At 40.2% G+C, this 10,444-nt stretch overlaps 1 protein-coding gene across 1 annotated transcript in view; it reads right to left on the bottom strand.

Moving 5' to 3' along the window:
* LOC107716061 (arginine-glutamic acid dipeptide repeats protein-like) overlaps positions 1-9,683 on the bottom strand; it is a 120,029-nt gene extending 110,346 nt beyond the window's left edge. Inside the window, exon 1 of the mRNA XM_016522383.1 lies at positions 9,108-9,683. The gene's annotated coding sequence lies outside the window, so the exon portion shown is untranslated. The remainder of the gene's footprint in view (positions 1-9,107) is intronic.
* Between the last annotated feature and the right edge of the window lie 761 nt (positions 9,684-10,444).

Below are 10,444 nucleotides of genomic sequence, written 5' to 3'. Positions count from 1 at the left end.
GTGGCTTGATGGAGCGCAGGAGATGCAGATAACTTGATCTTGACCCTTAAGAAACTTTAATTTATGCTCATACATAACAAATCTGTTTCAAAGATAAAATTAAATGAATTGCTAATTACAACATTGAAATAAAAATGTAAAGCCTGTACAAATACTAGAAATGGTGAATATAAATAATTGGGAATCATGTCAAAAAATATATAAAATAAAAAAAACTGCACATTTAATTTTTCTATTATACCATTCATGTAGTTTTGTTCGCTTGGCTGTTTCCTTATAAAGGTTCAGAAATTTGTCAAGTTTTTCGTCAGGTGTCTTTTTTAATGATATGATGTCATTACGTTGCTGTCTCGCCGCCAGCCAATCACTGCATTGCTGATCGTGGTTTCGAGTATCGATACATCTGCCCTTTTTGGGGAACACAAGAACGCGCAGTAATCCTAGACAACTTAATCCAGATATGTTAATCTAATACGCAAATTAGTTTGAAGAACCAAATTAGCCAGAGATCAGTTATCAGGATTAGAAGATCTGGAATCTTTCAAATCATCTCAGATGTAATAAGCGACTTACGAAGAATGGGCCCAAGGGAGGCGGGAGCACCAGCTCATTTGCATTTAAAGGGACAAACACAAAAACGGCACGTTTTGGCTCATACCCTAAAAGTGGCAATTTCAACAAGCTATAAAAAATTATCTGTGGGGTATTTTGAGCTAAAACTTCACATACACACTCTGGGGACATCAGAGACTCATTTTATATCTTGTAAAAAAGGGTATAATAGGTCACCTTTAACTAACAGAAAGCTCAAAAGAACAGCATTTATCTGAAATAGTAATCTTTTGTAACATTTAGGGATGTTAATTTTAACCGTTTAACCGACTGTAAGACTTTTGACCGATTAATACAATCAGTCAAATGGTTTAAAAAGTCATTTTAAAACTAAACTGAAACCAACGTTGGGTCTCTCATTCCACACAAAATCAAATGTTTTCGTATTCGCGATGTATTTGAATGCCAAATTATTATTTATTATGTAGGTCTACTTCACTTGTGTTCCAATATCCACGTAAAACAAAATGTTTTGCATAACATCGCGGCGGTACTGTGATAACACTTAACGGCACAGATTTTACTACATATTTTTTTTACTAAATAGTTTTTTTTTCCTCCATATGTTTGACTGACTGTATTTTATTATGATAATGAACAGGCTGCATTGTCAAGGTAGCAATGCTTAACTGAGTGTGCGCATTTGGCGCCGGCGCAATCACTTGAATTTTTTCCTTCTAACAGTGGAAGCAACTACTCCTTTTAGTCCTAAAGATAATCGGAATTGTAAAAGGTTTGCCTTTATTTGTGTACATTCACAATAAAAAGAAATCTTTGTGCTTTTGTAAAATAAGCCTAAAGAAAAATAAGATGCCACTTTCTGACGTCTGTTTCCTTTTGCGCAGCACAAAAATGAACCGAAACTCTGCATACTAGGCTTCTTGTTGCACAGTTTTTCTTTCATTTTCTTAATTTATTATTTAAGTAAAAATGTTTCTCGTATAGGCCCATTTATTCGTTATATAGCCCAGCTTTATTATGTTTTTCTCCACTCACAGAAGCGCTGCAGGTGCGTGATGTGATGTGATATGATATGAAGACCATGTGAATCCTCATGTTCTGTTGTTTGCTGCTTTTTGCGCATGTAAAATGAATCCCCGGGAAACAAATGTTCGTATTTTTTAACAGGTCACAGACACTTATCCTTTCTAATTTAATTCAATTCTAATTTAAAATAATCTTGTCGGTTAACGGTTAACAATCAGTTAACGTCGGTTGTCGGTTAGGAAAAATAACCGAAATGAACATCCCTAGTAACATTATAAATGTCTTCACAGTCACTTTCAACTGAATTGTTGAAAAACAGTATTAATTTCTTTAAAAAAAAAATAAAAAATAAAAATCTTACTGACCCCAAACTTTTAAACATTGATGTATATACTGGAGCAACTAAAGTACCCCTGATGGAGGTTCCATGAGCTCAATGGTTCTCCAACAAAAGCATGTGAACAACATCCATGAGCCAAGAAGAGAAATGTCAGCACTTCTGCTGCCTTGTCTATAAAGCACAAAGCAGAGACATCTGAAATAGAGTCAAACTAGGCACGACTGGGACGTAACCCTACCCTCAAAAGTACTCACAGGTTCACACCTCGGCCATCCTGTCAGCTGCGTTCAAGGTGACTTTCCAGCCATGGATGTGAGATGTTGAGGGATAGGGCACAAACATTGTTTAACAAAATCCCTTTGTAACAATGAAATACCATGTTTTTCCTATGATCTGTCAACCAAGTAAGGCTGCATAATTGTCATCATATGGCGTTTCATTACATGCATATAACTTGATTCTTAACCTTTTCCCTCATGCACTCCGTATTTCTCTGGATGAGGTAATTGTTTTTGCAGCCGCAAACGTTTCTGGACACGTACATTTAAATAGCCTGCATTCAACTACTTGAAAATGAAACTATTTATACATTATCAGGATGAGTCAAGGAGTGAAAGTCTAGAGTGCCGTTTTATTCTGCCAGCAGCGAGATTGCACTAAAGGTTTATTTGATCTCAGAGAGATATAGCTTGATCCATCAAAGCTAGCATTATTCAACAACAGCAGGCCTAGTTTGTACAGAACAATATGCATATTGTGTCACACAAAGACAACTCATCACCTGGAGAAAAAAAAAATTCCAACAAATCCCCTGCCCGGGAACAGCCAATGTAGCTGCAAAGTAATCACTATCTGCCTCAAAAGAGCTGATTAGTCCATTATTAAATGAAATACTTTTAAATGAACAATTCTACTGAAGGAAAACCAACATGCCTGCCTTCTGAATACAGATGACTTGTCTTGACTTATGTCTCCAGCATTCCCATGTATCTCCTCAGCTAACAATAGTGGCTTTAGTTTATAGGATAGATTTAGTTCAATTGGCCCTTACTAACAGTGTAATGTGACTGTAATGCGGTGATCTTGAATGCTTGTCCACCCACCACAATTCGTCACAGCTTTGTCATAGTTTTGAAGTCAGAAATTAGATTCTGCTCCTCAATCTCACACCTAGTAGCTATAAACTGGCTATAAAGCTGTTCCTAGAGAGGAGTTGGGATTTTAGGTTGAGCGCCTCGGTTGTCCTCCTATAGTAAAAGGCTACTTTATAAGAATAGTTTGCCCAAAATTGAAAACTGTCATCATTTACTCAACAATACTCAGCTATTTCAACAATATTTCCTTTCTTCAGAAACGTTTTTTGGCTATTGCTACAAATATACCCCAGCGACTTAAGACTGGATTTGTGGTCCAGGGTCACAAATAGAGATCTCAGACAGAGTGCCATTAGGCAGCTTTTCCATAAAATGAAAGAGGATGATTAATTTTAATTGACAAGCTAGAAAGAATGCAAAAAAGTTTAATCAAATTTGTCTATATGACTGGTGAGCAATATTCCGTGAGGAACAGACTAAAATTAAAGTCATTTTTGACTGACATTCTTCCTCTCCACCACATCACTTGCAATTCCATTTTAAAATCTTGTGATCACCCATGTGACACACAAGAACTGATGACATCAAACTTAGAGTAGCATTTCCAGGTGCCATTCCTAAATTGATAGCAATTACAATTTATATTTAAGAATCACAGCAGAGGGAAATATTTAAATGTTGTCAAAATAGTGCTGGGCAGTATACCGGTTCATACCGAATACCAGTGTTTATTTTTGTTATGATATGAATTTTTAAAATACCACAATACCGGTGTATGTCGCTTAAACAACGTTCGGAACGCGACACTGTTTGAAAGGGGTCCCTTTTCACTGGTGCACTGTGGTGAGGGAACAGCTGTATGTGTTACTAAGCGTGAAAGTTCAGAAACTGAAGCTGTAGAACTAATAGAACGTGATGACACAGAAGAACTCATCAACAATATCCACATTGACCGCCACAAATATCCACCGCCCCCTGCCATCAGCTCCCGCGTCTCACACACACGAGCGCGACTTTAGCACTAGATTTAGCAACTTTCAGACCCTTTTAGCGGCTTTTTTCCATCGAATATTCATACTGACAAACCTAGCGACTTTTTTTTGCATAAACCTTAGCTATTAACCTTAGTTAATGCTGCTCAATGTGAAAGCACGCACGTGATGGAGATTTACCGCTGATTACAGAACCGGCTTTCTGACAAGATGCGCGTTAAATATCGCATGCGATTTATCGTGCAGCCCTAATATTAATATTAAATTAATATTACAGTAACAAAAAAAAATATCTATACAACATTAAATGATCATTTTTTGGAGTTTGATTGCAGCTTAGATGAAGGGCCTTTGAATATTGTCTCGGACAAAGGGGCCTTGAAGTCAGAAAGTTTGAGAACCACTGGACTACTAAGATACTTTTACTTGTATATTTGAGCTTGGCATCGAGAAAAAACAACATTTATTTTCATTGTATGGACATGCTGCCTAAGGACATTCTGCGTTCTTTTGTGTTTCATGTAAGAAAGAAAACAATACTGCATAGGAATGGCATGAAGATTAATAAAATAAATGACAAGTTCCATAACACACATACAGCAAAAAATAGATGTTTAGGAATCGTTGGAGGAGCAGCAGTCACAAATTGTGCTCCATTCCAGCAGTCTAAGAAATTTGGATCCTTTCTAAGCAAGAAAAGCGTCGATCCAACGCATGCTTTTCAAGATGAAAGCACTTGAGTGAGGACTGCATTTTTATATGTTTATCACCATAGCGAGTGTTTCTCTATAAGGACAAGGACAGAGCGAATACTAGTAAGGGTGTGCGGGCGTAAAAAGCATAAAAGACTACATCTGACATCCCTAACAGAACAGGAAAACAGTGGGGCCTGTGGGACCCCCCAACCTCACTTTATAACCATGTGCTGAATTAACAGGTCCAGATGTCCCCTCTCACTTAACATGTGCGAGACATCTCGAGCAAAGGGCTCAGCTGCTTTAGGGCTTATTTAAAAAATATCAGTTTCAATTACACCCATTAACTTCTCGCGCTCCTCAGGTTTACATTTATTTGACATCAACAAGCCCGATTCTTGCACAAGACGTATGGTTAATGCATGAATTGGCCGATCCAGGTTTATCAGATTAACTTCAACAGCTACAGATCAACTACCTTCTGGCATGTGCAGAATAAACAGAGGAATGAACAACAAATAAGAAAAAGAGAGTGTTGCTGAAACACCATACCGTGTACCCGTGAAGTCTGAGGAATGAGTCAAACAAAGACGAGCCTATTACCAGACAGATATCAATCTGCTCTTAGCACTTTCTGCTACAGAAGCATTCAGACGACTCAGCTGCTTGAGCTGTTTATAGTTTGACAGTGTCAGGTCTCTTTGTCACTAGGGCTATGAGCAGGCGCCTGTGGTTACTGTATCTATTATCAAGGGGAAAGTGCCAACACATTCTTGTAAACAAAGGAGACTCTACCTACAAGTTTGCAGAGACAAAGCCCAACCTGAAAAGCATAACATTGCATAGCTCAGCCCGGATGTGCCACCATTAAGGCCTCTCTCGGCAAACGGAGGAGAAAAGACGTGCGGCGTAACACCAGCCAGTTCCATCATGCGAGCAGATTAAATAACATGCCTGCCCAAGCCCCGCCAAACATTCAGCAGCCACCACACACCAACTGATCCGCTACAACACACTCTATGAAGAAACCCCTTCGTCAGCCCTGCCACACCGCCTTTGATCAGAGTATCGCCCGTTTGATGCTTTTAACGTGGAGGATAACACACAGAGCACATCTTTGCGATGTGGGTAATTCTATTAAATGCGAAAGAACGAACACCACCTTTTTTTGCAGCGAAAACACAAAGGCTAAATGTCACTGTGTGCTTAAGCATTAAACATTTAGTAGCCATTCTCCGCTGCTCAAGCAAAGAGGCAAGCAGTTGTTAAGGGAGAAGGATGACACAGTTAATCATACACCCACATGCTGCAAATGAAGGCCCAGCACTCAGATGTATAATAACGAGAACATTAAAACATACAGCCTTCACAAGTCATTTAAAAAAAGAGCAAGAGAGCACAGTCATTCACTAGAGATGACAAGGAGGACATTTGGAAACACCAACCTAATTAGACGTTAGGGTTGGGCGATGTCTACCAAATTGGCATCGGACAATGTCTACAGTCTACGGAGCCACTAAAAGGTTAGCCGTTTGCTAGCGGTAGCCTGTTGCATTACAGTACATGAAAGTTCACTTACCACATACACAGAGTAAGGAGAAATGTCTGATAGGATGACGGTGAATGATTTAGAGATCCTGAGCACCAATGACAAACATCTAATCTTGTCAAATGTGTGGTAAGTACTGCCGCTCCATAGTATAGAGTCCTTGTGATCGCGAATCTCAAAAGTGAAAGTGAAAGTAAAATGAGAGCGCGCAATCGAAAGCGGTTTCAATAGCGGCTCCCTGATGCCCGCAATTTATATACAGTCGCCTATACTTACCCAACGATATAATTGCGAGAAAAAGTATTGAAATGTTTTTTTTATCCTCCCATCTCGTAGACTATTTATTCCCTTTTGGGTTTCTGTAGTACACTTCATTTCCTTTCCGAACACGGAACTGGGATGCGGCAGATTGCGGGAGAGGGGGTGGTGGGGGGTTATCACGATGTCAGCTTAACATCGTGATGTCTGTCAGCCATCGGCGATGGACGATGGCATCGTCTATCGGCCCAACCCTATTAGACATATTCTATTCTAAACAGGTGACAAAAATGGTGTATGTGTGCTACAAACATGGACAGGCTGTGTTCAAACATTAAACTTGCCGTCCGTGTATTTTAAAGTAATCTAGCTCAAACAGGTTTCCCTGAGTGTAACAAAAGACAATGAAAACATTCTGTTCCTTGCTATAGTCTTTAGTTCCTCTGCAGGAGACGCTTCACTAAATGTTTGATTTCTTTCACCTCAGGCTACCCTCAAAGCCATGGCATGTGTAACGGGGGTTTATAAAAGCTTTTCTTCTCTCTCTCACGCTCTCCATTTTCTATGAACCAAAGGATTAGGACAGATACTCTGTACATAGTTGTTATGATTACAGATTACTGATGTCTATGTTTCCAGGCTGGTCAATGCTATCTTTTTGTGACGTTTAAACCTAATCTTTGTGTTTTTGGTGTGACAGCGAATTTGGGGAAACCCACAAAACTACTAGCAGAGTGTGATTGACCACCTCAAAGCTTTAGATACACCAATTACCATCTTGTTGCACAACTGGAGATGAAAAACATCCTAGTGTGGGGGGATGGGACGATCACTTCTGGCCACAATAGGCCCTTCTTAACACAAATAACTACATCTCTTACATATGCAAAGTGAGAAAAACATGGCGTGTTTTTTTTAATGTTACCCCAGGAACTGAACAGTCACATGAAATTCAAGTATGACCAATAAACTAAAGAGGATATACAAGATGCTTCCTCCACATACACAGCATGGAGAACGAGATCAGATAAGGCAGGCTGTGAAACAAACACTGTTTCAGACAAGTCTTTTCCAACTTACACTCTATTAACTATGGATAACTATGGTTCCATGAAGATCATTTAACATCCATAAAACCTTTCAATTGTACAAAAGGTTTTTTTAGATTATTAAAATGTTCATCACACTAAGAAAAAAAAACATTATTTTTTTAAAGAAATTATCACTGAACCAAAAATGGTATTTCTATGGCATTGCTGCAAAACCCCCAAAAGAGTGTACCCCCAACAAAACAGGCATGCCCTTTTAGTCTTCACCACCAACACATCACTACATGCTAGGAAGGACCATAACCGGCCATATTTGTTCCCATCATGGGCCACGGTTCAAGTGTTTCAAGTTAACAAAGGGAAGTTAGGCAGACTTGGCCGTCCCATAGCAGACTCCAACTGGTCAGGCAGGTCTACCAAAAGCTCTCCTCCCCTGCTCCCAGGGTTTTCAGTAAACAAAAGGTCTCTTCCAACATGTGAGGGTTGCAGTCACTGCAAATGCACTGCACACACACACACACACACACACACACACACACACACACACACGCGCGCACACAAACTTCTAAAAAGCGAGCAAAACAAAAACACGGACTGGATTCTAATGATTACCGACGGCAAATGATCGGACTGGAGTCGTGATTGATCGTAAACCGTGGAGATATGGTCGGTAAAGAAACTGCATCGGCAAGCAAGACGTTGAATCCAGATTCACGCGGCGGCTGTACGGAATATTAATGTGCATGCTGACGACTCCACCTCCAGCAGCACAGATAATAACAAATAGATAATCACAGAAAACATGCCAAAAATCAAGCTCCTACCGTTTCAATAAACCACAGATTCCGGCTATTGATTTTCAGTGTCCAATAATGAACGCCCCGTTTTTATTGCCGTGCTTCGCTGCCAAATGACTGGGGCTAAGAACAAAACAACCAGTGAAAATTACATATACATTGTGCGCGTCTACCAAAAGCTCTCCTCCCCTGCTCCCAGGGTTTTCAGTAAACAAAAGGTCTCTTCCAACATGTGAGGGTTGCAGTCACTGCAAATGCACTGTTGTGATGGTGTTTGATAAAGCTAAACACCGAGATAAACAGCATGCTTAATGTATTGAAGATCCTCAGCACCTCCAACTCTAAATGCACTATTTATTCTGCTTCCCGAGCATTAATAATTCACTTAATGCTTGAGTTCCTCACTTAATAAAATGGAAACAAACACAGAACGTCTTCACGGAAGATGCAAGTTAGATGGCTGAAACTTGATAGACTACTTACTAGAAAGCCATAAAGCATCCTAGAAAGATTACACAGTGCTCCTCTCTTTCAACAGCAAGAGCAAAAGTGAAACATGCAATAAAAAAAACAGACTGCTGCTTTCAACTTCTGAGCCTGTAGCAATTGCCAACATTCCATCTCTATTCCCCCCCACCACACACACACACACCTTCCCACCCACTCAAGCCCTCTAAACTCCCTCAGTCTTCTTTCTTTTAGTACATAGCCAATGTCGCAAAGGCACTACTCACCCGCCAGTATGATGATCTAAGTTCCTATCGGGCTGCTGCAAACAACTTCAAACACAATTCCACGTCCGTTCGTTGAAAATGGCCCTGCCGAACTTCTCGGCCTGGACCAAAATCCAAGAAGCCAAGGGATGAGCACTATCACGCAGATACTTTATCCTGAGAGAGCCGCTGTCCATACAGAGGAGAAACGGGGCAAATGCCTCAACAAAAGACGACCTCGCTTTACTAATTTATTCGCATTCGGACCGCCCGGGGACTCGTTTTCTGAACGCATGCGGTTCCCCCTCCTCCTTTTCGCCTTGTGATAACTCCGAAAGCTTGAGTTTGTGGAGGGTAGAAAATCAGTGAGTTCGGCGTTTACAGACTCCGCTTCCTTTTTCACACACGCGCGCGCACACTCACGCGCTCCCTCGCTCTCTCCTCGCGCTTTCTTTCATATGCACACACAGCACGTTCGCTCTCTCTATCTCACTCTCTTTCTTTAGAACCCCCTCCTTCTTCTCCTCCTCTTCTTCTTCAGCTGTTCAGCAGACGCATCCACATGGCTGACCTAGTCTTTCTTTATCCAGACACTAGTGAAGGAGAATTACCCCCTCCCCTCCACCACACACATACACACACCACTTTTAAAAAGAGAGCAAAACAAAAACACGGACTGGATTTTAATGATTACCGACGACAAGTGATCGGACTGGAGTCGTGATTGATCGTAAACCGTGAGGATATGGTCGGTAAAGAAACTGCATCGGTAAGCATGTGTTGAATCCAGATTCACACGGCGGCTGTACGGAATATTAATGTGCATACTGACGACTCCAGCTCCAGCAGCACAGATAACAACAAATAGATCATCACAGAAAACACGCCAAAAATCAAGAGCCTACCGTTCAAATAAACCACAGATTCCAGCTATTGATTTTCAGTGTCCAATAATGAACGCCCAGTTTTTATTGCCGTGCTTCGCTGCCAAATGATTGGGGCTGAGAACAAAACAACCAGTGAAAATTACACATACATTGTGTGTTGGTGCTCTCATTCTCATTTGCATATTCACATAATGAATTAATTACTCCGTTTCCCCCCGCCCAACATGGAAGCAGCATGTATTCACAAATGTGCATTTAAAAGAACGTGCATTCTTTGTTGCCGTTTAAAGAATGAAAACTGATTTTGTGCTTCTATACAGAATATAAATAATTTGATAATATAACAACATCAGCACTGCCATAATGATGCCAGAGGGAAAATGTTAAATCTTTTAAAAACATGGTAATCTTTGTATTCATGTTGTTTTCATACATTTCTGAAAACCCTTCATTCCATTTAATGATTCTAAA

The sequence above is a fragment of the Sinocyclocheilus rhinocerous genome, unplaced genomic scaffold, assembly GCF_001515625.1.
Source record: "Sinocyclocheilus rhinocerous isolate Xijiao unplaced genomic scaffold, SAMN03320098_v1.1 scaffold148, whole genome shotgun sequence".
Lineage (NCBI taxonomy): Eukaryota > Metazoa > Chordata > Actinopteri > Cypriniformes > Cyprinidae > Sinocyclocheilus > Sinocyclocheilus rhinocerous.
This window is presented reverse-complemented; position numbering and strand designations above follow the sequence as displayed.